Source organism: Adiantum capillus-veneris, chromosome 24, assembly GCF_014529385.1.
Source record: "Adiantum capillus-veneris isolate H3 chromosome 24, ASM1452938v2, whole genome shotgun sequence".
Classification (NCBI taxonomy): Eukaryota; Viridiplantae; Streptophyta; class Polypodiopsida; order Polypodiales; family Pteridaceae; genus Adiantum; species Adiantum capillus-veneris.
This window is the reverse complement of record NC_140954.1, coordinates 51,033,604-51,059,219: the sequence shown is the minus strand read 5'-3', so window position 1 is coordinate 51,059,219 and position 25,616 is coordinate 51,033,604. Positions and strand designations below refer to the sequence as shown.

The 25,616-nt window shown below is 41.0% G+C and overlaps 1 pseudogene; it reads right to left on the bottom strand.

The window, feature by feature from the left end:
* Positions 1-1,320: 1,320 nt before the first annotated feature.
* Positions 1,321-25,616, bottom strand: LOC147426366 (uncharacterized; annotated as a pseudogene).

The following is a 25,616-nucleotide window of genomic DNA, read 5'->3' as shown; positions in this document are numbered from 1 at the left end:
GAATGTCAATAATGATAACATTAGCCTGAGCCTGAGGTGGATTTTGAGGAGCTGGTTGTGGTCTTACCTGCTAATTGGCCTGATTATAAGGTACAACAGGTATCCCCCTTTCTTCTCTGTGTTTGACCCATAAGTCACACCGGATTCCAACAAAATGATTAGGATCTCCACAATACACACAAGGACTGACCCCCTGTGGTCTCCTCTGATTATTATTGTGATTTCTGCCAGGGTGTCTGGGAGGTCCGTGAAATGGTGGTTTTCCCTTGAAAGGAGCCACCTGATTTACATCAGCCATAGCCCTACCCCTACTCACATTGGGAGGTGGTTTATTTCTCTGCTTTGGATTGTACCAGCATTGAGTAGTGGTATGCCCATCCTTTTCACAAATTTCACAAAACCTCTTGTCACTAGGAGCAAGAGTAGAATAACCTATACCCTTCAATTTCTGCACCAATTCATCTTCAACATCCTTCTTATCCTTTTTCTTACCACAGCTTGGAGACCCCTTTTTCTTCCTCACTTTACTTTTTCTATTGTCATTATCAGATGAAACTTCAGACTGAGAATCCGACCTTGAGTGTCCAGTTGATGCAGAATCACCACTGGAATCAGAGCTCCTCCTGCTTCTCGACTTAGTCATGCCCAATCTTTTCTCAACTCTAGATGCAGCCACCACCAAATTGTCAAAACCCCCTACAATATCAATACTTGCCACATCATTCTTCAAACCTGTCCTTAACCCTTTGAGAAAGTACCCTGCCAACATTTCTTTAGTGGGCCTCTCATTACCTTAAAGTTTCTCAACCAAAATCCTCAATTTTTGGGCAAAATCTTCCACCAACATTGAACCCTGTTTAATTCTTCTAAATTTACTCAGAACATCAGTAGTAGTTTTCTCCTTTCTAGTCTTTGCAAGAAAGAAACTTTTAACTCATCATAAGTTGTAAAGTGAGCAACACCATATTGGCCAAAACAACTCATAGCCTTACCTTCCAAAGTTGCTGCAAACTGTTGTAATATGATATTATCAGGGAAGATACCCTGATATCCACTAGCCTTCCACCTTGTTTCAAACTGAGCCACATGGCAATTTGCCTCCTCCTTCAACCTGCCCTTGAACTTTGCTGATTTGATCTTTGGATTAGGGGGTGGTTGAGCCATAGGAATAGGTTGTTGGAGCCTCCTAGGTCTTTGCCCGACAACGAACAACAGTGGGTCAAAGCTTAGTTGATGTCTACTTCTAATTGGTCTTCTTGCCAAGATTAGTGCCCCCAAGAATTGCCTCACTGACCTTTCCTCTAATGCTCCTTCACTCTCCTATCCTTGATTCAGCAATGGAACTTCAGGTGGTGAAGTAGGTGCATTATCATCACTGACATAATCATAATGAAAAGGATCTATATTTCCTGCTTGAGTCTGAGCACGGGTGTAGTACACCATTGACCTTCTCCTACACCTCTTGGACATGCATCATCTCTGAATAATACACAAAGCACAGTACGACCCTTAGAACCTGAATTACAGCCTCAATGAGAGGTTTGCAAACAGCGGGATCGCCAAATGTGCTGTTGAATAACCACACATGCAATGAATAATCTCCAAGAAATTGACTTCTGATTAATTCAGGGCTAAGTAGTACTATGTGTGAGATAGAATTAGAAAATCAGAGAGACAATGAGAGAACAAGATATACTCAGACAAAACATCAAAGATTGTATATCAAGAAAATCCCTAGTACAAGTTTCCTAAACAAGACTCAATACAATCCCGACCTCCCAAAGTTCCCTATTCCCAAATATAAAACTGCACCCTGAATTCACTTAGAATTGCCTGATTCTTGGCATACACTAAAAATATCCGATTAAGGTCTTCATGCTTACAATATCCAACTAGCTACTAACAATCAGACAGTACATTCGATACCCAATTTGCTACATATCGGACTTTGTATTTACCCTTCAACAAAAACTTGGAGAAGAAGATGAGCTTTCCATTAAAGCCTAGAGAAGGAGATGACTTTCTTGCTCTACACATGAGTTGTGTGAGTGTCTCTGGAATAATGCCTTTATAAATCATCCCCCTCTCTCATATTGGTCGACCCCTATTGCAATTTACTCATGCTGGCTTCCTGTTGGCCCTTGAAAAGCTTAGCCAATAGCATTTGAGAAAGCTTTTTACTCTTGCTGGCTTCCTATTGGCCTGTGAAAAGATTAGCCAATAGCATTTGAGAGGCCCAGTCAAGAGCCTTGTGACAAGTTTCCACACCGTACCTCTTTTGTAAAAGATCAGATAATTAGTTTAATTATCGAAATTCTTATTGGACCTTTTAGTCTTCTAGCCAATAGAAATTAAGAAAATTTGTGGGCTGCTTATTTCTCGTTGGACCTTTTGACTGTCCAATAGTATTTTTCGGAGATTAATTCTCATTGGTTCTTTCATCAAGAAATTCTAAAATAAGAAATTGAATTTACACTAGCTGAGCCCTCATTGATCCACCTCTATGTCCATCCAATAGGATTCACGCAAGAATTGGTGGTTTTACTGCATGCCTAACATCTATCCTATTTGATTTGTAGAAAGTGTAATGTGTGTGTGTGTATATGATTACCAATCTTCTGTCATCTTCCCAGCTCACTGCCTCCTGAGTTCTACCATAGCCCGAGCAAGCATGAGCGAGCATACAAGAACCCGAGCGAATATCTATGATGGTGTTGTTGTCAATGCATATGGCCTAACAAGAAAACTATGCAAAACACAATATTAGTTTCTTTAAAAAAAATGGATATAGTTTCCTTTGTACATGGATCAATTTTTCAAAACAAACCAATAGACATTTAAGGCACCACACATGAGCATTTGAAATTCTAACCAAATTGTTCCAAAGAGTAAATACTTCTCATCCAGGACTCAAATCATTAGAACATCAACTCAAAAGTTTCCATCAAAACATGACAAGAACCATATGAAAATAACAAGACATGAATTTCAATTCTAACATGAATGCTACAAATTTCTCATTTCTTATGATTAGTCACATTCATTGTCGATGTAGACTTTCCCCCTCCAATGCATTGTCAATGCATATGACCTAACAATAAAACAAAGAAAAACATAATGCCAGTTTTTGAAAAAAATTGCACAGAGCTTCCTTTGTACATGGATCAATATTTCAAAACATACACATGAGCCATTTAAGGCACCTCACAGGAGGATTTGAAATTGTAACCAAATTGTTCCAAAGAGTGAATATTTCTCATCCATGACTCAAAACATTGAAACATCAACTCAAAAGTTTCCATCAAAATATGATGAGAACCATATGAAAATAACAAGACATGAATTTCAATTCTAACATCAATGCTACAAATTTATCAATTCTTATGATTGACTAGTCACATTCATTGTCGATGTAGACTTTCCCCCTCCAATGCATTGTCAATGCATATGACCTAACAATAAAACAAAGAAAAACATAATGCTAGTTTTTGAAAAAAATTGGACAAAGCTTCCTTTGTACATAGGTCAATATTTCAAAACAAACCCATTAGCCATTTAAGGAACCTCACAAGAGGATTTGAAATTGTAATCAAATTGTTCCAAAGAGTGAATACTTCTCATCCATGACTCAAAACATTGAAACGTCAACTCAAAAGTTTCCATCAAAATATGATGAGAACCATATGAAAATAACAAGACATGAATTTCAATTCTAACATCAATGCTACAAATTTATCAATTCTTATGATTGACTAGTCACATTCATTATCGATGTAGACTTTCCCCCTCCAACGCATTGTCAATACATATGACCTAACAAGAAAACAAAGAAAAACATAATACTAGTTTTTGCAAAAAATTGGACAGAGCTTCCTTTGTACATAGGTCAATATTTCAAAACAAACCCATTAGCCATTTAAGGCACCTCATAGGAGGATTTGAAATTCTAACCAAATTGTTCCAAAGAGTGAATACTTCTCATCCACAACTTAAAACATTAGAACATCGACTCAAACGTTTTCATCAAAACATGACAAGGACCATATGCTACAAATCTCTCAATTCTCACACTCATCGTCGATGTAGACATGCCGTCTCCGAAGTGTCTCACAGATTTCAGAATCCTATCGCATGTCCGCTTCCATGCTCCGAGCCATCTCCTCTGCGTAGACCGGCATGGAACTTCCAACCAACAAGAAAATGCATCATCATGACAAAATACTAAACAAGACATAGAAGCAATATCCATAAACACTAAATACCAATGTTGACATCAAAAGGATTAAAAAAAAAAGCAATGTCAATGGCATAGTAAGACGTGGGCCTCACTCGTCATCAAAGGGATTGACACGCGATGGCATATCACCCTCATCATCAATATCTAAGGAGGTGGAGGGGTCCTCTTTGCTCCGCTTTCTACGACGGAGTAATGGTAGCACATATCCTGAAATCAATGGCTCATCAATGTCGAGCGCAACACATGCCCGTCATGATCCCACACAAGCTGCCAGTGTAGGGGCTGTACCCCATCCAAGCTCCAAGCAAATACCTCCATGCCGACAAAGGAGCTCCACAAAGCATGCAACAAAAGAATAGCTCCGCTGCAATCCACCTCGCAATGGCTCGCCTGATGATGATCTAGCTTGAGAGAGCTCCGGAACATGATGCATCATAAAAGAATCCGATGACTGCATGCCAAGGCGAGAAAATAGGACAGTGCTCTCTGCTACGAAGCACCGTGGACGCATACCTACTCGATGAACCATAAATAGCACAGAGCAAAGACACTGTAACAAAAGAGGCACGGTTAGAGAAAGCAAAAACATAAGTCATTAGAGTATTAATACAAAGAAATTATGTCACCTCAATAGGACCACCAAAACTCTCAAAATGACCATAGGCTCCATGATGGAGTACTACAATACGTCGATGAACAACCATCTCTGCAGCACGACAAAACCTCTCCACCCACCCAGGGGCCTCTTCTATTCAAAGCATTAAGTATTACAAACACTTACAATGATTATTACTATCTTATGGCATGATCATAAACAAAAGGATCTCACCCGCCGTAGACACCATGATTAGAAGCCAGCCTGAATCTGCTAGCGTCGAGAATGCCAAATGAACTCCAGCACGCACATGATCCTCACTGCAAATGTCCCACTGAGGTAGAGTAGAGGAGCCTACTAGAGACCCACCAAAGGGGAGATCCAAGAAAATGAAATCAGCAGCCCATGGAATGGCTCTCCCCACGCGAGTATATAGTGTAGCCTCCAAACGTGCCCGTGAAAGATGCTCATGTACAGGGATCCATATGGGATTCCGGACTCCCGATCTGAAGTCTGCAGCAATGGCAATGTAGTCCCCCACTATGTCCATGCACTGTGTCTCAACAAAACTAGTGAGAGGCGGAAGTGAAAAAATAGACCCGGTGGCCTCTACACCAAGACTATGCACAATGGCCTCATCATGGGGAATACGCAATAGAGACACCACCTAGCAAGATATGCGGCTAGGACGCATACATATACACAATGAAACATGCCATGGAAAACAATTTCAAGATCCACGCCCAAATGTGGAATGGGGTGGTCAGAGAATAAGGTGAGAGGAGGGGTGAGTGAGTGAGAATGCGCTCGCTACTCGTGTATGTAGTAAGGAAGATAACGAGGTTAGGGATACATGAAAGTATGCTCATTTCTCATACAAAAGGTGGCGAATCCGCACACCTCAAGATGGAAGTAGCAAGATGATAGGAATATGAGAGGGAGAGAGAGTGTGTGCGTATGGTGGCAAATCCGCACACCTTAACATAAGTAGAAAAACAAATGGCAAGGAAGAAGCATATACCATAATCACAATGAGATGTATCCAAAGCGACACAAAGTATGGCACCAAGATGGAGTGTGTTGATTGCTTGCAAAAGATGAATACAATAGGTAGTGTATGGCAGGAAAATGAGAAGGGGACAAGATCGTAGGAGGCATAATGGAGAGATGGGAGTTGATGGCGAGGAATATCATGAGTGTGTCCACCCTTCTTCTTCTTGAAATTGTGCCTTCAACCCTTAATTACAAGTGGTGTGGAGGTGTGGTGCTCATCTTTTGTGCATGGTGATGGTGATGATGATGGTGTTGTGATTATGTGATTAGGGTTCATGCTACAAGCATGTAGCACAAGAGTGTGTATGGATAGGTGTGTGTGTGTGTGTGTGTGTGTGTGTTCTCTCCCTTAGTGAGCTCTCATGGCCTCCTTATATAGAGAAGGAGGGGAGGATTTAGAGATATTTCTATTTGAGGTGAGTGTCCCTCTTTGGTGACTAGGAAAATGGGGTGCATGTGACTGTGGATCCCATCTTGTCTCCTCATTATTTAAAATACCAGAGTCAATAGAGAGAGAAGATGAGAGGTAAGAAATTTACAAGAGGATAGGAGATATTTACAATAGTCTAGCTTTGGCTAGACATAAGCTTTTTAGGGAGAGAAGAGAGAGGTAAGAAATTTACAAGAGAGATTGTCAAAGGTGGATAGTTGTTGATGAGGATGGATCCTCCAAAAATGGTGATAGAATCACTCTAGACTTGCCAAGACATCATTAAAAGAGCCTTGTCTCTTGTAATCATGCTTGAAGACTTGTAGAACCATAGCCATTCTGGAGGGAAGAAAATTGGGGATGGCCTGTCTCACCATTACACGAGAAAACTGGGGTCCACTACAAAAATCATATCTCCGTGTTCATAACTCCAAAAATTCTGAAAAAAATTGAGCTAAAAGCTGAGATTAGGAGCTACATCTTTTATGTTGAATGCTCCTTCAGATTCGGGGTTCTTCTTTACTTAAAAAATTCAGCCAAATAATGTATTATTTGTGGCTGCAAAAGTCTTTTGGTGGTCCCCTTTGAGTGGACTTCTCTCTTGCCTTCAAGTGTAAGCTCCTTCATGTGTATGAAAACATGACCTAGAGTTTTGAAAAGTTTGGCAATCATCTAGATGGAGGTATTATTGAAATTTGAAAGTGGGCTTGAGGTTTGAAAATGAAAACTAGTGAATAAAATATTTGGTAGGGTGGAATAATATATAAATATATTAGAAAATACTAAAATATATAATGTAATTTAGAATATATATATTTAATATTTAAGGTCAAAAGAGAGATCAACAAAGAAAGTTTACTTATTTATGCTACATTGTGATTGATTAGCATAAGTCTTATTTATTTCATAAAGGCTAAAACGTTTGTGAAAAAGGGAAGAAAAAATCAAAAGTAACTTATATAATAGGAAATATTTTTGGTAAAAGAGAAAAAAAATATGGGGGGGTCCCATGCATGGAAAAACTTCCCTCATTAGCCCTCCCCCTAAGGCTAGAGGTATTCATGCCTCTAGCTCTGTACTTGAGCATGTTGAAATAGAGTAGGATTTCTCCTTGGTGGCTGGTAGATCCTTGTAGGGAATAATGGATCCCTTGGAAGCATGAGGCTCCCCAAAGTTCTTTTCGGTGTCCACCTGGGTCCCACACTAAGCGTAAATCCATTGTATGCAATAATGCCCTCTTCAGAAGATCACACTTATAATGATTCTTGAGTCCCCAAACTGCACAAGAATTAACTCTTGCATAAGTGATAAAAGGTATGAAAAGAACTTGATCAGTCCTTGAAAGTATTCCAAAGTGGGACCATGCATGGCTTCCTCGTCCAGACACATAGCCAAAAGGGAGTAAGAAACCATAATCCTCATATCTTGCTTGTCCTTCTTCATGCCAGATTGATAGAGACCTGTTGCCCACATGGATAGATTGCATGATTGATGCCTGTTGCACAAGAGAGCCCACCATGTACAAAAGATAAACTACAAACCACATTTTGAAAAATGACTCCATGTTACCACTAGTACGCAAAGCCATTCTTCCTTGATTGGTGTGTCCTAGATTGATTCCACTGGTTGTTGATGTCAATCCTTCCACTCTTGTCGCAACCCAACTTAAAGAGCTTCCCAAATTAATGTTACACACAATGTTCACAATTAGAAAGGAAAACCTAAAGTGCCAGTAGACCTCAATTTCATTTCTCTGCATGAGTCTTTCTCTAGAAAGGACTTGCCAAGTGGTCGTCAATATAACTTTTGGTCGTCCTCCACCAATCTCGTGCCATAGGGGTAGTTGAAGTGTCTTCACCACTTTCACCTGTGGTTGCAAATTTGAAGGGTCCACCTTGTTGTGCTTGAATGTGAGGCCCATTACCTCAATGGAGCTATCACTTCCTTCACTCCCTATTGACTCCTCCTCTGAAGTGGTTGAAGAGTCACCACTAGAAAACTCATCCATACAGGTTTCTAGATCCATGTCGCATTGCCGACCTGTCTTCATGTCGTAAAGTATTGGCCTCCCTTTTGCATCCTTCATCTGGATTATTCCGGTGTCCCAGTCCTGCTTAGCTCTCATAGCCATAAGCCAAGGCCTCCCTAGAATGATAGGGTAGCCCTCCCCTTTGTGTGGCATGACAAAGATGTCCACATCTACCTCGGTGTTGAATGCCTTTATCCTAACTGCATTTATGACACTGACGAAGGAAATTTGGAATGGCGGCCTCTACACCAAAACAAACTCCATTGTGCCACAAGGGAAATGAGATGAGGGCACCACCTAGTCTTGGAAGCGTGAACTAGGACCGCTACAAAGAGAGAGAGAGAGAGAGAGAGAGAGAGAGAGAGAGAGAGAGAGAGAGAGAGAGAGAGAGAGAGAGAGAGAGAGAGAGATCACTATGAATGAAGCATTAACCTTAGTGTGTGTACAAGGAATGGATAACTTCAAACACTCCCAACACAAATAGCATGTAGATTACTAAACAACCACTCAAGGATTAGCCAAAATCACATCAAGCACTCTCACACACACATAAAAAATTTCTCTTAATTAACATAAGTAAGAGGAGGGGAGGTTACTAGCATGAAACAATTTGCACTCTAGAATGTGCAAGAATAGAGTGAATGAATGAGCTTTATGGGCTCATGGTGAGTGATACAAAGACTCAATGGGGCTGAGGGAGGCTTGAAATTACAAAGGGGAAGGCATCTTTATATAGGAAAGAGAGTGATTAGGAGTGAGGTTAAGATCCAAGTGTAATTTGTACAAATGAAGCTTGATTAGGGACATTCAACAAATGAAGAAGCTCCTTCCAAGTGATTTGTTGACCAATTTGCAACTAATTAGCTCCATCATCACTTGTGTTGTCTTCACTCCTTCCTCCATAGCTTGAGTCCAAGAGCTTCCTTATTTTAAAATGTAAAGAATCTACATAAAATCAATACATATCTAGTAATAATAGAAAGGGGTTGAATGAGAACTTATGAATTACAACAAGATTAAGCATGACTTGAGAGGTGATTAGAAGAGGAATTTTGATGGTTTTTTGAGCTTGAGAGAGAGGAGGAAGGAGGGGAGGGTGAGAAGATTAATGGCTGATTTTTAGAGAAGGTCTCAATGTGGAAAAGGAAGGGTGTGTGTGTAAAGGTAGAGGGGGTGGTCTCCACCACAGTTGAAAAAATTGGCGTCTGCCATTTTGGCCATATCTCCTAGAGCGTAGATGCAAAAATTATAAAACAAATATGGTCAGAATCTCCAGCTCATCAGCTACAACTTTGATGAAGACAACTTTTCTTGGATCGGAGTGAAAGTATTTTTTAAAAATCCAGCAAAATCATGTGTCTGGTTCCTTCCTTTACCAAGTCTTCCACTTGGGTCCCATCTGTTTGAATCATCATATGGCTCCAAAACCATGATGATATGAGCCACTCATGACCCTTGAAACATGGGTGCATGGCTCCACAACCACATCATATCTTTTCTTTTCACATTTACATATTTTCCCTTCCCTTTACCACTAGGTTCTCCCTCTACCTTTCACCTCCGGTGAACTAGTCAAGAAAAAATTCCCATCAAATCATTTTTTTAATTTTTCCAAGAGGTTGTTCTCACTCTTTCTTTTATTGTAAACCTCTAGAAGCAAGGAAAACCAACAAAATATAATAAACAAAAATTTGTGATAGGCTCGGATCATAGCCCCCCCCATACCTGGCTAGGGGTATTTATGCCTCTAGCCTACTTTCTTTGATCTTGAGCTGACCTTATCCTGATGTGATAAGGCTTTAGACGCCATCCATTTGTGCTGGTCTTGTACACTTTACCATCAATGTCTTGAAGTATGTAAGAGCCATTTTTGATCTTTTTGGTGACCAAGAACGGGCCTTCCCATCGAAAAAGAAACTTTCCATCCTTACGAGTGTCGAAGCGATTGTTATATCGAAGCACTAGAGATCCCTTTTTGATGTCTTTGGATGCTAGCTTTTTGTTGAAATTTTCTCTGCGCTTCTCTGCTTCTTGAGAATAGTGGTTGATGGCTTCTTCACGATCCAATTGCAGCCTCTCTAGATCCATGATCCTTTGATGTACTTTCTCCTTTTGAGAGCCTACCTGGCTACCCAATATTCAAAGACTTGTTAACTTCACTTCAATGGGCAAAAGCGCCTCCTTTCCATAAACCAAATGAAAGGGTGTGTACCCTAATGTGGTTTTGAAGGAGGTTCTATAGGCCCATAGAGCTCCATTCAGGTGTTTGTCCCAATCTTGGCGCCTGGCATGTACTTGTTTGGTGAGAATTTTGCAAATGATTCCATTTACCTTTTCCACCAAACCATTGCACCAAGGGTAGTAAGGAGTAGAGTGTTGATGCTGAATATTTAGCTTCTGCATGAGTTCTCCTACCAAGTCTGGTCTAAACCCTGGTCCTCTTTCAGATAGTATTTCAAGAGGGGTGCCAAACCGGCAACAGATGTGGTCAAAGATGAACTGACTCACATCCTTAGTAGTAATTCTATTGGTTGGCATAGCCTCAGCCCATCTAGTCATGTAGTCTACTCCCATGATGATGTACTCTTTACCTGACTGAGTGCGTGGTAGAGGACCTATGGCATCAATTCCCCACTTCTCAAAGGGCCCATATACCTTTATTGGGTTCTGAGGTTCAGCTATGAGCCGTCGTGGTCCTGCTTTCTGAAATTCATCACATGTTTGACACCAGTATTTGACATCACGATGAAGACTTGGACAAGTAAACCCAGCTTGTAGAACCTTTCTACTAGTGACGTCGTGTGCAAAGTGTCCTCCACACATATCATCGTGACAAGATTTTAAAATCTCTTCAATTTCACTCTTCAAAGGCACTCTCCTAAGCACACCATCCTTACCAAGACAATACAAGTCATCATTTACTATGCGATACCTGGTAGCCTTCCTAGCTAACCATCGCCTTTCCCTTGCATTCAAGTGTTTAGGAGCCTCTCCTTGCTCCAGAATGTGCATAATATCTTCTAAGTCTAGGTATTCTTTCAACCTGTATTGTATAATCAAACTCTTGAAGTCGCACCACCCACTTTGCTATTTTGTCATAGATTTCCATATGTTGTAGTGCATAGGGAAACATATCCTCCACATTGATAATTACAAACCTCTTCGGCAGCAAGTATTGCCGAAATTTGGTTACCGCAAACATGAGAGCTAACACTAGCTGTTCCATCAGGGTGTAGGCCTTCTCTGTGTTTTCCATGAGGCGGCTAGCAAAATAGACAGGCCTCATAAAGGATGTTTTTGGATCTTTTTGTAGGAGGGCAGCACCAATGGCCTCTTCTCCCACACTAGGGTTTACAAAGAATGTTTCTTCCCAACAAGGTTGGAGGATTACAGGAAGTGACCCTAACATTTTTTTAATCTCTCTAAAATGCCCATCACTTTCTTCACTCCAAACAAGCGTCTCTTGACGAGTCAGCTGTTGTAGAGGAAATATCACTTGGGAGAGTAAGTGTATGAATCTACTCAAATATCTTAGCTTTTGCAAGAAAGAGATTAATTGTTTGATGGAAGTTGGGGAAGGTAGATTTAGCAATGTTTCTATCTTTTCAGGATCTACCTCGATTCCATCAATGGACACTACATGCCCCAATAGTGTAACCTTGCTTTCCCCAATGTGACATTTGTCCTTGTTTAGTTGTCCACCCAGCTTAGCTAAACGAGTAAATCCTTCATCAACCTTGCCGAGATGCATACTTTTGGAGCTGTAAATACAAAAGTCATCTATGAAAACCCTTATGGACTTACCAAAGTAAGGTTGGAAGACCATGTTCATGAATCGTTGAAAGGTGGCTGGAGTGTTGGTGAGATCAAAAGGCATGAGTCGAAATGCCAAACAGCCCCATGGTGTGATGAAAGTAGTCTTTTTCTGGTCCTCCTTTGCAATGCGTATTTGAAAGTAGCCAGAGTAGCCATCACACACTGTGTATCGCTCATGGCATGCTACTTCATTTAGAATCTCATCTTGAAATGGGAGAGGGAAGTGGTCCCTCTTTGTTGCAGCATTTAGTGGCTTGTAATCCACGCACACTTACCATTTACCATTCTTCTTTGGCCTCACCACTACTGGGGAGACCCATTCTGAATCTTCTACTGGGTATATGAATCCTGCTTCTAAGAGTCTCTTCACCTCGGACAACAGTGCATTTTGTTGCACAACTCCTAATCTTCTTAGTTTTTGTACTACTGGCTTGCTCCCTTCTTTTAGATGGATATGATGCTTCACTGCAGTGACACCTGTAATGTGAGTGTAATCAGAAATAAACAATGATGCATGCTTCTTGAGAACATTTACATAACCCTCCTTTTATTCTTCCTTTATATCCTTGGATAACATCTTCTCTAGGCTGGCATCCCACACATTCTCCATTTGGATCCTTGGGTTGTCTTCTGATGAGGTAGTTTCCTTTATGGTGACGCCCATGACTTCAAGAGTGCTATCACTCTCTTCACTTGAACTCTCTTCCTCGTCCATGGATAAGGAGCATCCACTTGAGCTCCACTCATCAGCTGACGTCTCTAGTTCAAGGTTCTCTTGTCGCCCATTCTTCAAGTTATAAACCACCTCCCGACTATGGCCACCCATGCGAGGCCTCAACTCCAAGTCTCATGTTGCCCAATCTTTCCTAGCTCCTATACCCATGAGCCAAGGTCGTCCTAAAATAAGGGGGTATCCTTCTCCCTTTACTGGCATCACATAAGCATCAACCTCTGTAGTGATTCCAAAAACAGAAACTCTCAAAGATTTCACTACACCCACACAAGTGACAGAGACATTATTGGCCATTTTTGCCCTAAAGTTTGATGATTCCATTACCTCTAAACCCAATTGATGCATTAGCTTTTCTGTCATGACACAAACCTCTGCTCCACTGTCAATGTAACTTTTTGGAATCCGTTGTCCCTTGATTTGAGCCTCCAGCAAAGGCACTATATCCTTGAGACCATATGCTTTGATTACACTTACTAGCTTACTTCGCTTTGCCCTCGTGCTCACCATTTTTGACCATTGTCGTCGAAGCTTTGGGGAGATATGAAGTAGGTGTGGCCAAGTAATCTTTGGTCCTTGAGAAATCACATCAGCTGTCAAGTCATAAGGTTGTGTCCGAGATCCCATAGGGAAATCAGAGATGTCAATTTGAGACCTAGTACGGGTCTTTCTCTTCTTGGCTTCATCTTTAGTTGCTCGAGATGTACTTGCTTCATTTCTTGCATCCTTGCTTGTTTCTTTACTTACTTCATCTTGGACACGCACACGTTTAATAGGCATTGTAGCCACTTCATCTATCTTCATCTTCCATTTAGCTATTTCTTCCTGGTTACTTCTACCCTTGAGGACCTCCTCCATCCTTATGATGCTCACATTTGGTTAAGTAGCAGGGGCTTGAGCTTGAGCACGAGGTGGCTGCAAAATTTGAGGTTGCGGTTGCTCTTGTGCTTGAGCTCTAGCATGGGGAGGACTTACTTGTTGTCGAGGACCTCTGACAGGGTAGTCATATCTTCTGGGATGAGGGCAATTATACATGCCGTGGCCATTTTCCCCACAATTGTAACACAACATTTCCCTTGGTTGACGTCGCATTGGTGGCCGATTCCCACCATTTCCCTCAATAGGCCTTCTTGCACCCTGCACAAGATTTACTCTCAACCCTTCTAGCTGGTTTGTGAGATTGTTTATTTGTTGGAGCATATCTTCTTGTTGACCTCTATTGAGGTCTGGTGCATTAGGCACATTTGGAGGTATGTGAGAAGCTTCCATAGTTGTGATATTGCCTCCCAAAGCTAGCTGGCCAGCTTGGGCTTGATAGAGAATCTTTCTATTCTTTTCCCTAGCAATTCTTAAGGCATCTTCAAAAGCATTTGGAAATTTTCTCTTTACCTTCTCCCTTAGCAAGGGATACAAACCTGAGATAAATCGATCCTTTTGGAGGCAATTGGGAGCTCGCTCACCAGGGTTTAGTGAGTCTGACCATTGCCCCCAAAGTTTCAGAAAACCTTCCTCATAGGTTGCATAACCATGAGGGTCAACTTGATGAAGGGCCAGAAGCCGTTGCCATAAGTTCTTCTACCGAATTGGCTCGTTGAAATCTTCATAGGAAAGCCGCCTTCAATCCCTCCCAATCAACTCTTTGGGTTGGATCTAGAGCCTGAAACCATACCCTAGCTTCTTCTTTGAGCACCAAAGGAAAAGCTCTCAATTTCAATGCTTCGTCATCCCTCCCAGAGACAAGGAAAGCCATCTCCAAGTTATCCAAAAAATCCCCAGCATTTTCCCCACTACGCCCAAAAAAATTAGGGAAAGCCATCATAAAATGGGTTGCCTTCCTCTCAATACAGCACAAAGATGAAAACGTCTAGGCCCAAATCATATCTTATTAAGGGTAGAATAAATGGACTGATAGATGCATTAATCTCAGCTAAACGACGAGGGCCTTGTAAGTTCCTTATGATGTTTTGGAACCTAAGCTTTGTGCTAGCTATTATGTGCACAGTTTGTCTAGCAAGAGGTTGGAAAGGTCCATATAAATCCCTATGATTCATGGAGTATGCTTAAAGCAAGATGAAGATGTGAACATCAAAAGATACATTATACTCCAAAATAGGAAATATTATAAGGTCAGGGGACAACAATATCTCTCTCAACCTCTCAGCTCCAAAATAGAAGACCAATCTTTGTTGGAAAAAAATCTTTCTATCAATGCGCACATTCACCCTAATATTCTGAACTGATTGAAAGTTGTAGAAAATGGGATTATTCATTGGTGCATTAAATACAAACTTCCATGAAGCACTTCATTGAAGTTGAGCTCTCTTGGATCCCACCATTTGAGAGATGCGAAGAATTTGCTCACCAATGATTAGTCTAGCTTTGGTGTGACCATCTTCAGCTTTGTAGAGTTCATAGGGTTCAATGGCTACCCTCTCAACCACCTTGAGCCTTCTTGCTAGTAGTAGTTGGAGTGCATCACCATATGTAGCCTCTTGCCAATACCGCACCCCATTGATGTGTAGCTCCCCCTCCAAAAACTTGTTAATACCCGAGTTTGAGAGTTCTTTCACCACCTGAAGTCGAGGCTTCAAAGGAAGTGTCTTCACACTAGCCATAAAGCACTCAACACAATGCTTTGACCTAGGGACTTGATGACTACAAGCTTTTCCTTGAAGCAAAGAAGGGTGTGTGTAGTTAACTCTCTTTACCCGCATACGTGCCGTTTGTCGATAAAGATGCTTCTTTTCTCGAGCTTCTTGGGGAGACCATAGTGGAAGTCTCGGAGAATTTGATGGATCTTCCTTCATAGGATTGACAGAGCGCTGCTTGAGAACTCCTCAGTGGGGGCACCAATTTATGACGAAGGAAATTTGGAATGGCGTCCTCTACACCAAAACAAACTCCATTGCGCCACAAGGGAAATGAGATGAGGGCACCACCTAGTCTTGGAAGCATGGACTAGGACCGCTACACAAAGAGAGAGAGAGAGAGAGAGAGAGAGAGAGAGAGAGAGAGAGAGAGAGAGAGAGATCACTATGAATGAAGTATTAACCTTAGTGTGTGTACAAGGAATGGATAACTTCAAACACTCCCAACACAAATAGCATGTAGATTACTAAACAACCACTCAAGGATTAGCCAAAATCACATCAAGCACTCTCACACACACATAAAAGATTTCTCTTAATTAACATAAGTAAGAGGAGGGGAGGTTACTAGCATGAAACAATTTGCACTCTAGAATGTGCAAGAATAGAGTGAATGAATGAGCTTTATGGGCTCATGGTGAGTGATACAAAGACTCAATGGGGCTGAGGGAGGCTTGAAATTACAAAGGGGAAGGCCTCTTTATATAGGAAAGAGAGTGATTAGGAGTGAGGTTAAGATCCAAGTGTAATTTGTACAAATGAAGCTTGATTAGGGACATTCAACCAATGAAGAAGCTCCTTCCAAGTGATTTGTTGACCAATTTGCAACTAATTAGCTCCATCATCACTTGTGTTGTCTTCACTCCTTCCTCCATAGCTTGAGTCCAAGAGCTTCCTTATTTTAAAATGTAAAGAATCTACATAAAATCAATACATATCTAGTAATAATAGAAAGGGGTTGAATGAGAACTTATGAATTACAACAAGATTAAGCATGACTTGAGAGGTGATTAGAAGAGGAATTTTGATGGTTTTTTGAGCTTGAGAGAGAGGAGGAAGGAGGGGAGGGTGAGAAGATTAATGGCTGATTTTTAGAGAAGGTCTCAATGTGGAAAAGGAAGGGTGTGTGTGTAAAGGTAGAGGGGGTGGTCTCCACCACAGTTGAAAAAATTGGTGTCTGCCATTTTGGCCATATCTCCTAGAGCGTAGATGCAAAAATTATAAAACAAATATGGTCAGAATCTCCAGCTCATCAGCTACAACTTTGATGAAGACAACTTTTCTTGGATCGGAGTGAAAGTATTTTTTAAAAATCCAGCAAAATCATGTGTCTGGTTCCTTCCTTTACCAAGTCTTCCACTTGGGTCCCATCTGTTTGAATCATCATATGGCTCCAAAACCATGATGATATGAGCCACTCATGACCCTTGAAACATGGGTGCATGGCTCCACAACCACATCATATCTTTTCTTTTCACATTTACATATTTTCCCTTCCCTTTACCACTAGGTTCTCCCTCTACCTTTCACCTCCGGTGAACTAGTCAAGAAAAAATTCCCATCAAATCATTTTTTTAATTTTTCCAAGAGGTTGTTCTCACTCTTTCTTTTATTGTAAACCTCTAGAAGCAAGGAAAACCAACAAAATATAATAAACAAAAATTTGTGATAGGCTCGGATCATAGCCCCCCCCATACCTGGCTAGGGGTATTTATGCCTCTAGCCTACTTTCTTTGATCTTGAGCTGACCTTATCTCCGGTGATAGGCTCGGATCAACACCAACACATTGAACTTTTAAATTTTTTGCCATTTTGGCTCGGCATGGTGCCGGCCGACTCACCTCTAAACCCAAACGGTGCATCATTTTTTCAATCATGACGCATATTTGTGCGCCACCATCGATGTAGATATTGGAGATGTGTTGCCCTTTGATGTAAGCATCCATCACTGGTAGTATGTCATCTAGATTCCTCCCAGAGATAGCCCCAGCTATCTTTGGCTTTGGTCGTCTAGTGCTAACCATCTTTGTCCATTGTCTCCTCACCCTAGGTGCTAGGTGGAGTAACTGAGGCTAGGTGATTTTTGGGCCCTGCACAGAAACATCTTGAACCAAATCATATGGTTTAGAACATTCACCCAAAGAGAAATCTACAATGTCAATTTTACGTCGTGACTTGGACGGCTTTTTGCTAGATTCCCCTTTAGTCTTCATCTTTTCTTCCTTTTGGGAAGATTCACCATGCCTAGCGCGTTTTACCCCAATGGAATCTACTCCTTTAACCTTGGTCTTACCTTTTGCCACTCCCTTGATATCCTCCTCCACTTTCTCCTTTCCTTTACCTTCAAGACTGATGATGCTTACTGTTTGATTGCCAACTAGTGGTGGGGGTAAGGGTGGAATGAGAGATTGTGGTGGTGGTGGTGGTTGTGGTTGAATGGGTGGTTGTAGGATTTGCATGGATGGTGCTTGTTGTGGTGCCCTCGGTGGTGGTGGTCTTGATCTCGGTGGTGAAACCTAGTTTTGCCTGGCTCCTCTGTTGAAATTCTGCCTCCTTGGGTGTGGACAGTAGTACATGCCATGACCATCCTCCCCACAATTGTAGCAGTGGTATTCTTGGTTTTGCCTTCGTTGTCCTCTTCCTTGGTCTTGGTTGCGATTGTGTGCATGCCCTTGTTGTATCAAATGGACTCAGAGATTCTCAAGTTGATTGGTGATTCGATTGAGCAGGTCTTGCTGATCTTCAATTGGTTCTTGTGGTTGAATCGTCTGGGCGGCTGTTGTAGGTGGTGCTAGAGGTGGTCGGGTCCTAACGGCTTCCTCTTCATCGATATTTCTGGCTTGTAGGCGCAACTTCTTGTCTTTAAGGCGGGCCACTTCAACTTCTAGCTCATACGTAGCAGGAAACCTTCCCTTCACCTTCTCTTTAAGAGTTGGCCATAACCCAGCCACAAACCGATCCTTCTTTAGGAAATCAGGTGTCCCCTCATCCTCTCTTAGCGATGCAACCCATCGCCCCCATAAATCTACAAACTTTGACTCATATGCTTCCAGCATACTGCCCTGCTTCAACTCTGTCAACAATTGCCATAGCTTCTCTGATGTTGTGCCTTCTCCAAAACGCTTGACAAAGGATGCTCTTAATAAGTCCCACCGTTCCTTGGTTGCTTGTGCCAAGGCATTGTACCATGATCTTGCCTCCACCTTCATTAGAAGTGGGAAGATGCGCAAGCGCGAAGCATCATCATCTCTCACAGAGATGACACATGCTATTTCCAAGTTGTCTAGAAAGTCTGAAGCATCCTCACCCACCTTACCAGTAAAGGTTGGAAATGCTACACTTACCATTGTGAGAGTGAGAAAATTAACTCGACTTAGAAATCTTTAAAAAAAAATAGAGATTCAATACATGGGTGCTCGGTAGATGGAAAACATACTATACAAGGATGAAAATAACTACATCAAAAGACACTTCATGATTAATCATAGGGAGGATAAAGGGTAGAGAAGAGGTGTTTATCTCTTGTAGTCGTTCTCTACCAAACATGGTTGTAATGATCTGCTGATAAAACATCTTGCGGTCCAAGATTACTTTGATTGATTGAATTCGTTGTGGTGCATAAGTTTGGTTCCTTGCAAAAGGCTGATGCGCTGGGTCCATCACATGATAATTCGGAAAGGCTCTCTCCTTCCTGGTGGAAGGTTATAGTCGGAGATGTAGAGCTCTTGGTAGTCGAGGTCAAATTTATAGTACCACAGGACAAGGTTGTCTTCGTCTTCTAGCTCTAGGACTGCCCCTCTAGCAAGCTCTTGGAAAATCTTGAACTCTCTCTCTTTGAGCAACTTCACTTTCCTGCAAGATAGAGTTCCATCTAGTGTATACACAGGTGTGATGAGGTAGGTGGTGAGTCTTACCACTTGTATTAATCCAAGTTGGATGGATACATAGAAAGCTGTAAAGTCATCATCATAGCCTTGATTAGCATAATACAACACCCTGGCAAGAGTGTTTTGATGACTTGTGTCAAACCTGCTTGAAGCTCCTCCTCTTCAGTGGTCCAATTAGAGAATTCAAGAAGCCACTCGTCCATAAAGAGAAGTAAACATGTCAGCCTTGTAAACTGAAGGTTTCAAGAGCCCTCCTCCGTGGGGGCACCAAATGAGAGGCGGAAGTGAAAAAATAGACCCGGTGGCCTCTACACCAAGACTATGCACAATGGCCTCATCATGGGGAATACGCAATAGGGACACCACCTAGCAAGATATGCGGCTAGGACGCATACATATACACAATGAAACATGCCATGGAAAACAATTTCAAGATCCACGCCAAAATGTGGAATGGGGTGGTCAGAGAATAAGGTGAGAGGAGGGGTAAGTGAGTGAGAATGGGCTCGCTACTCGTGCATGTAGTAAGGAAGATAACGAGGTCAGGGATACATGCAAGTATGCTCACTTCTCATACAAAAGGTGACGAATCCGCACTCCTCAAGATGGAAGTAGCAAGATGATAGGAATATGAGAGGGAGAGAGAGTGTGTGTGTATGGTGGCAAATCCGCACACCTTAACATAAGCAGAAAAAAAAATGGCAAGGAAGAAGCATATACCATACTCACAATGAGATGTATCCAAAGCGACACAAAGTATGGCACCAAGATGGAGTGTGTTGATTGCTTGCAAAAGATGAATACAATAGGTAGCGTATGGTAGAAAAATGAGAAGAAGACAAGATCGTAGGAGGCATAATGGAGAGATGGGAGTTGATGGCGAGGAATATCATGAGTGTGTCCACCCTTCTTCTTCTTGAAATTGTGCCTTCAACCCTTAATTACAAGTGGTGTGGAGGTGTGGTGCTCATCTTTTGTGCATGGTGATGGTGATGATAATGGTGTTGTGATTATGTGATTAGGGTTCATGCTACAAGCATGTAGCACAAGAGTGTGTATGGATAGGTGTGTGTGTGTGTTCTCCCCCTTAGTGAGCTCTCATGGCCTCCTTATATAGGGAAGGAGGGGAGGATTTAGAAATATTTCTATTTGAGGTGAGTGTCCCTCTTTGGTGACTAGGAAAATGGGGTGCATGTGACTGTGGCTCCCATCTTGTCTCCTCATTATTTAAAATAACAGAGTCAATAGAGAGAGAAGATGAGAGGTAAGAAATTTACAAGAGGATAGGAGATATTTACAATAGTCTAGCTTTGGCTAGACATAAGCTTATTAGGGAGAGAAGAGAGAGGTAAGAAATTTACAAGAGAGATTGTCAAAGGTGGATAGTTGTTGATGAGGATGGATCCTCCAAAAATGGTGATAGAATCACTCTAGACTTGCCAAGACCTCATTAAAAGAGCCTTGTCTCTTGTAATCATGCTTGAAGACTTGTAGAACCATAGCCATTCTAGAGGGAAGAAAATTGGGGATGGCCTGTGTCACCATTACACGAGAAAACTGGGGTCCACTACAAAAATCATATCTCCGTGTTCATAACTCCAAAAATTCTGAAAAAAATTGAGCTAAAAGTTGAGATCACGAGCTACATCTTTCATGTTGAAAGCTCCTTCAAATTCGGGGTTCTTCTTTACTTAAAAAATTCAACCAAATAATGTATTATTTGTGGCTGCAAAAGTCTTTTCGTGGTCCCCTTTGAGTGGACTTCTCTCTTGACTTCAAGTGTAAGCTCCTTCATGTGTATGAAAACATGACCTAGAGTTTTGAAAAGATTGGCAATCATCTAGATGGAGGTATTATTGAAATTTGAAAGTGGGGTTGAGGTTTGAAAATGAAAACTAGTGAATAAAATATTTGGTAGGGTGGAATGATATATAAATATATTAGAAAATACTAAAATATATAATGTAATTTAGAATATATATATTTAATATTTAAGGTCAAAAGAGAGATCAACAAAGAAAGCTTACTTATTTATGCTACATCGTGATTGATTAGCATAAGTCTTATTTATTTAATAAAGGCTAAAATGTTTGTGAAAAAGGGAAGAAAAAATCAAAAGTAACTTATATAATAGGAAATATTTTTGGTAAAAGAGAAAAAAAATATGGGGGGTTCCCATGCATGGAAAAGCTTGCCTCACTAGATATGTTTTGTAGTGGAGACTCCACAAGATAAACAAATGAGATGGTCTTCCTAGCCATGATGGTGCCAGAAGACACTGGAGCATCACAACAAGATAAAATTAGTCATTTATGAAGCATATTTTTGGAAAGAATTAACAAAATTTTATAAGAAATACCAGGCATTGAGCCCACGTCCTCCTCTACGATCGTATCCACAAATGTTTCCTTTTCCTTTTGAGAGTTGCGCGCATCTTAAACAAAACATTTTAAATCAAAATACTACTAACTTATGGTTGTTTGGCATGCCAAAGATTGAAACATACCTACATGTCTTGCCTCTCGTCTATCTGATGGTGGATTTTGTATCACAACATCCCTCGACATCGTGTCATGCGGCTCTCTTTCACGACCAAGAACATGTCCTTTTTCCATATCTATCCACCGCGGACAATTCTCAATCTCCCATGCACTCAAGATGCGCATACTAGAGGGGTACATGCATGTGTCTTGAGTAGCCATCTAAGTCCACTGTCTTGCCAAAAAAGACATGGCAGGTAACACATTCTTGGATACCAAAAACATAAGGAATCTACAATGAACAGCTAACAAGTTACATGAAGCTCATCACATAAACATAACAAATTAATAAAATTGCAATTAATAAATTGTTCACCTGAAAGACAAACATTGTGCTGCCATTCGTAATGTATCTACCTTCTTCAATGCCTGCTTCTCCACATCCTTCGTCTTTGCTCCAAGAGACACTTCAATTGGAAACAAAAAGGGTCTGTCTTCAAATTTTATCTCCTCAAAATAAAATGTGAGGGTAGAGTCATGTGGCAAAGGCACAACGCCAGGCACATCCATAAGATCTGACACAATCTGAAATGCTCTTTCAAAGACTCTGCCAAAAAACCCTCTCTACGAAGCCACCTACAATTCCAAAAAGAGAGAGAGAAAAGGGGATAGCACAACAAATTCAAGATTAATTATCAAGGATCATCTTACATGCGGAAGACGTGATCTCGTTTCTTAAGACCATATGCACCCCTTATAATCTTGTCCGCTTCAAGCAAAGAAATCGAATCAATCTTGTTTTGAATGGGAGCATCTTGGAGTGCTATTAAGTTCAATTTCTCCAATGTAGCCCAGCTATCATTACCCCATTTCAAAGACAAAACCCTTGCTAGCCAATCCGTCCCAAGGTTGGGATCCACAATGTTAAGTAACTGCAATATGAGTATAAAAATGACAATTACTCTAATTACATATTGTACCATTCGCCACAAACAAAGAGTAGATGCAAAAAAATAAAGGTACCTTCCCAATACGATCTTGATATTTGTGTGTGATCTCATGGTGAATTCTCTCCTCTTCCTTTTTGAAGTCTTCGTCAGACAAACCTTGATTCACATTCGATATTCTCTTCTCTTTCTCTTTTGTCATTTGAATATAAAATCCAAAATAAGAAAGACTATATTACTAATCACGCATACCAATGACAAAAGGAAGCATTTAATTTGGTTCATACAACATAGACCAATCTGCCAAGGTAACGTCGAGTGAGCGGATACCAAGGCTCGGAACCTTTGGCATACTTTTTCTGTACGGCGGCAATAAGATTTTGATCCTTTTCGGGTAAACCATTTAAGTACATCACATGATCCGCCGCACAAATGTGTGTGGTATTAACGATCTCATCACGAAGATGAGTGGCAACCAGAGAATGAGTATTCATGCTGCATTGATATATCATGTAAGCATTCAAATATACGATAGGTTAAATACTAGCAAAGTTGAACAAGAGAGACACTTACAAGTTCATTCTTTGCAAACTGCTTAGCAACGCAATCTCAGGCACTTTGGTAGGATCTATGATAGTGCACAAAACACGAAAATGCTTCTCCTTAGAAGTGGAAAACCTTTCTTTAATTGCCTCTGTCCATGCCACAGTACGATGATTCCCTTCCCAAACATAGAACATGTGGTTGACAAGATCTTGAAACTTTGGTTTCTTTTTCAATTCACATTCGAATTCATCATTGATCTCATTACATAGAGGTCCCCATGTTGCTTTGATCTCATCTTGAGTAGACACAAATGTTAAACTTTAAACAAAATCCAAAGAATGTGAACAATGGCAAAAAGATAGAAAGTATTGACATACCTGTCACAAGGCTCTCCTCTCTTTTGCATGTCAATAAAGAGACAATGAAAGCTCCTTTTTCTGGCATATAGCCTTCTTTTGTGAAGGCAGACTTCAACCCACTAAGATCGTCTCTCAACCCTCTCACCCTTGCATATGGAATCAATCTGCACAAGGGAATAGAGGGACAATCAAAGCAGCGAAATATACGTGTGCTCTCAAGCATATCTGCTCCCCTATGCATGAAGATTTTTTGTTCATCCTCCGTTTCTGCAGCTGCACTAACCTCGTCCCTTATCTCCCATGGAACTATCTGCAACCCATTCTCCTCAGGGGCTAGTGTCTCATCTATCTCATGTAAAGATCCCTGCCCCATGTCCATAGATATAATCTCCTCTTCTTGTGTTTCTAGCTCCTCTACCATGATAGTAGCTGAAACTGAAGAGACTTGGTCACTACTATCCACCTGACCATAAGAGATTTGGTCACTACTCCTCCCTCTTTAGGCACGACCACGGGATCTAGGGCTGATCCATTGTAAATAAACAATTCAACATTTTTAGTAACCTTCAAAAAGAAATTAGTTGTTGACGGAAGCATATAATGAAACATAAAGTATTGTTATGAAATAACAAAACGAAACAGAATTTAATTCAGAGCACTATTTCAAATACTATGCATAGCCCATGAGATACATCTCCAACAGATTTTAGAAACCAAAGCTATATATTTATTCCAACATTATCAAAAATTGTAAACAATTCATAAGAATATTTAATTACAGATATTTAAAACTTTGAAACACCTGGCAGGAGGACGCCCTCTTCGATTAGATGCACCATTTTTGCCTGCCATCGATTTCCCTTGTCGCGAATTGACCTACACAAGTCAAAGCTAAAATTAAACTTGCAGACATGGCATAAGCAGCTCTACATTTAAAATAAAGGTGTATTAGCAAAAAAACAAACAAAATGCACAATCTCTTGTTGGTTGGACATAATGATACATCATTTAACACCATTTGGTGGGAAGCAATTGGCTAAGCAAGTCAACCACGAAAAAATTTCTAGCTTGTTGATAGGGCCGCGCGCCGGCGTTCGGTCATTGCGACAACCTAGAAAGAGTAAATGTTTAGAGATTAGGTTAATTTTAACACTTTTCCCCTTGCGGTCAACAAGAATTTTGGACATTGAAAATGGAAGGAAATTAACTTGTCACACATTTTGTTTGATACTTGAGGTTACCCCCCTCTCTCTCTCTCTCTCTCTCTCTCTCTCTCTCTCTCTCTCTCTCTCTCTCTCTCTCTCTCTCTCTCTCTCTCTCTCTCTCTCTCTCCAAAAAGACACAACTATAACGCAACAATATGTCTTTAAATTTTCTTCTTCCTCAACAGTGTCATTTTGAGATTCTGGAAGTAATGTTAACGTCCTTGAGAGCTGCGAAGACTTGCTACCCCTTGCAACCAAGGCATATCTGCCTAAAACGTCGTCCAAAGTTCGTTGCCCTTAGCCATGAACTAACCCTTATTACTATTACTAATATATCTAAATGTTAGTGAATAAAGGTAAATGTTAATGTATCTAAATGTTATTGAATTATACCTGTGTTGGCAGTTGGAAATGCTGAGTGCACTCAGTCAATGGAATCAGCGCAGGCCGAACAACGAACTCAGGCAATGGATTCAGCGCAGGCCGAACATCGCACTCAGGCAATGGAATCAGCGCACGCAGGCCGAACAGCACCACGACGGCAGCAAACAATTACTGTAGCAGCGCAATGGAACTGACTGCAGGAGACTTGCAGTAGAGAAGAAAGTGCTCATGCGCATTTGTCATGGTCTCTGTGTCCTGCGCCTGTGTCAT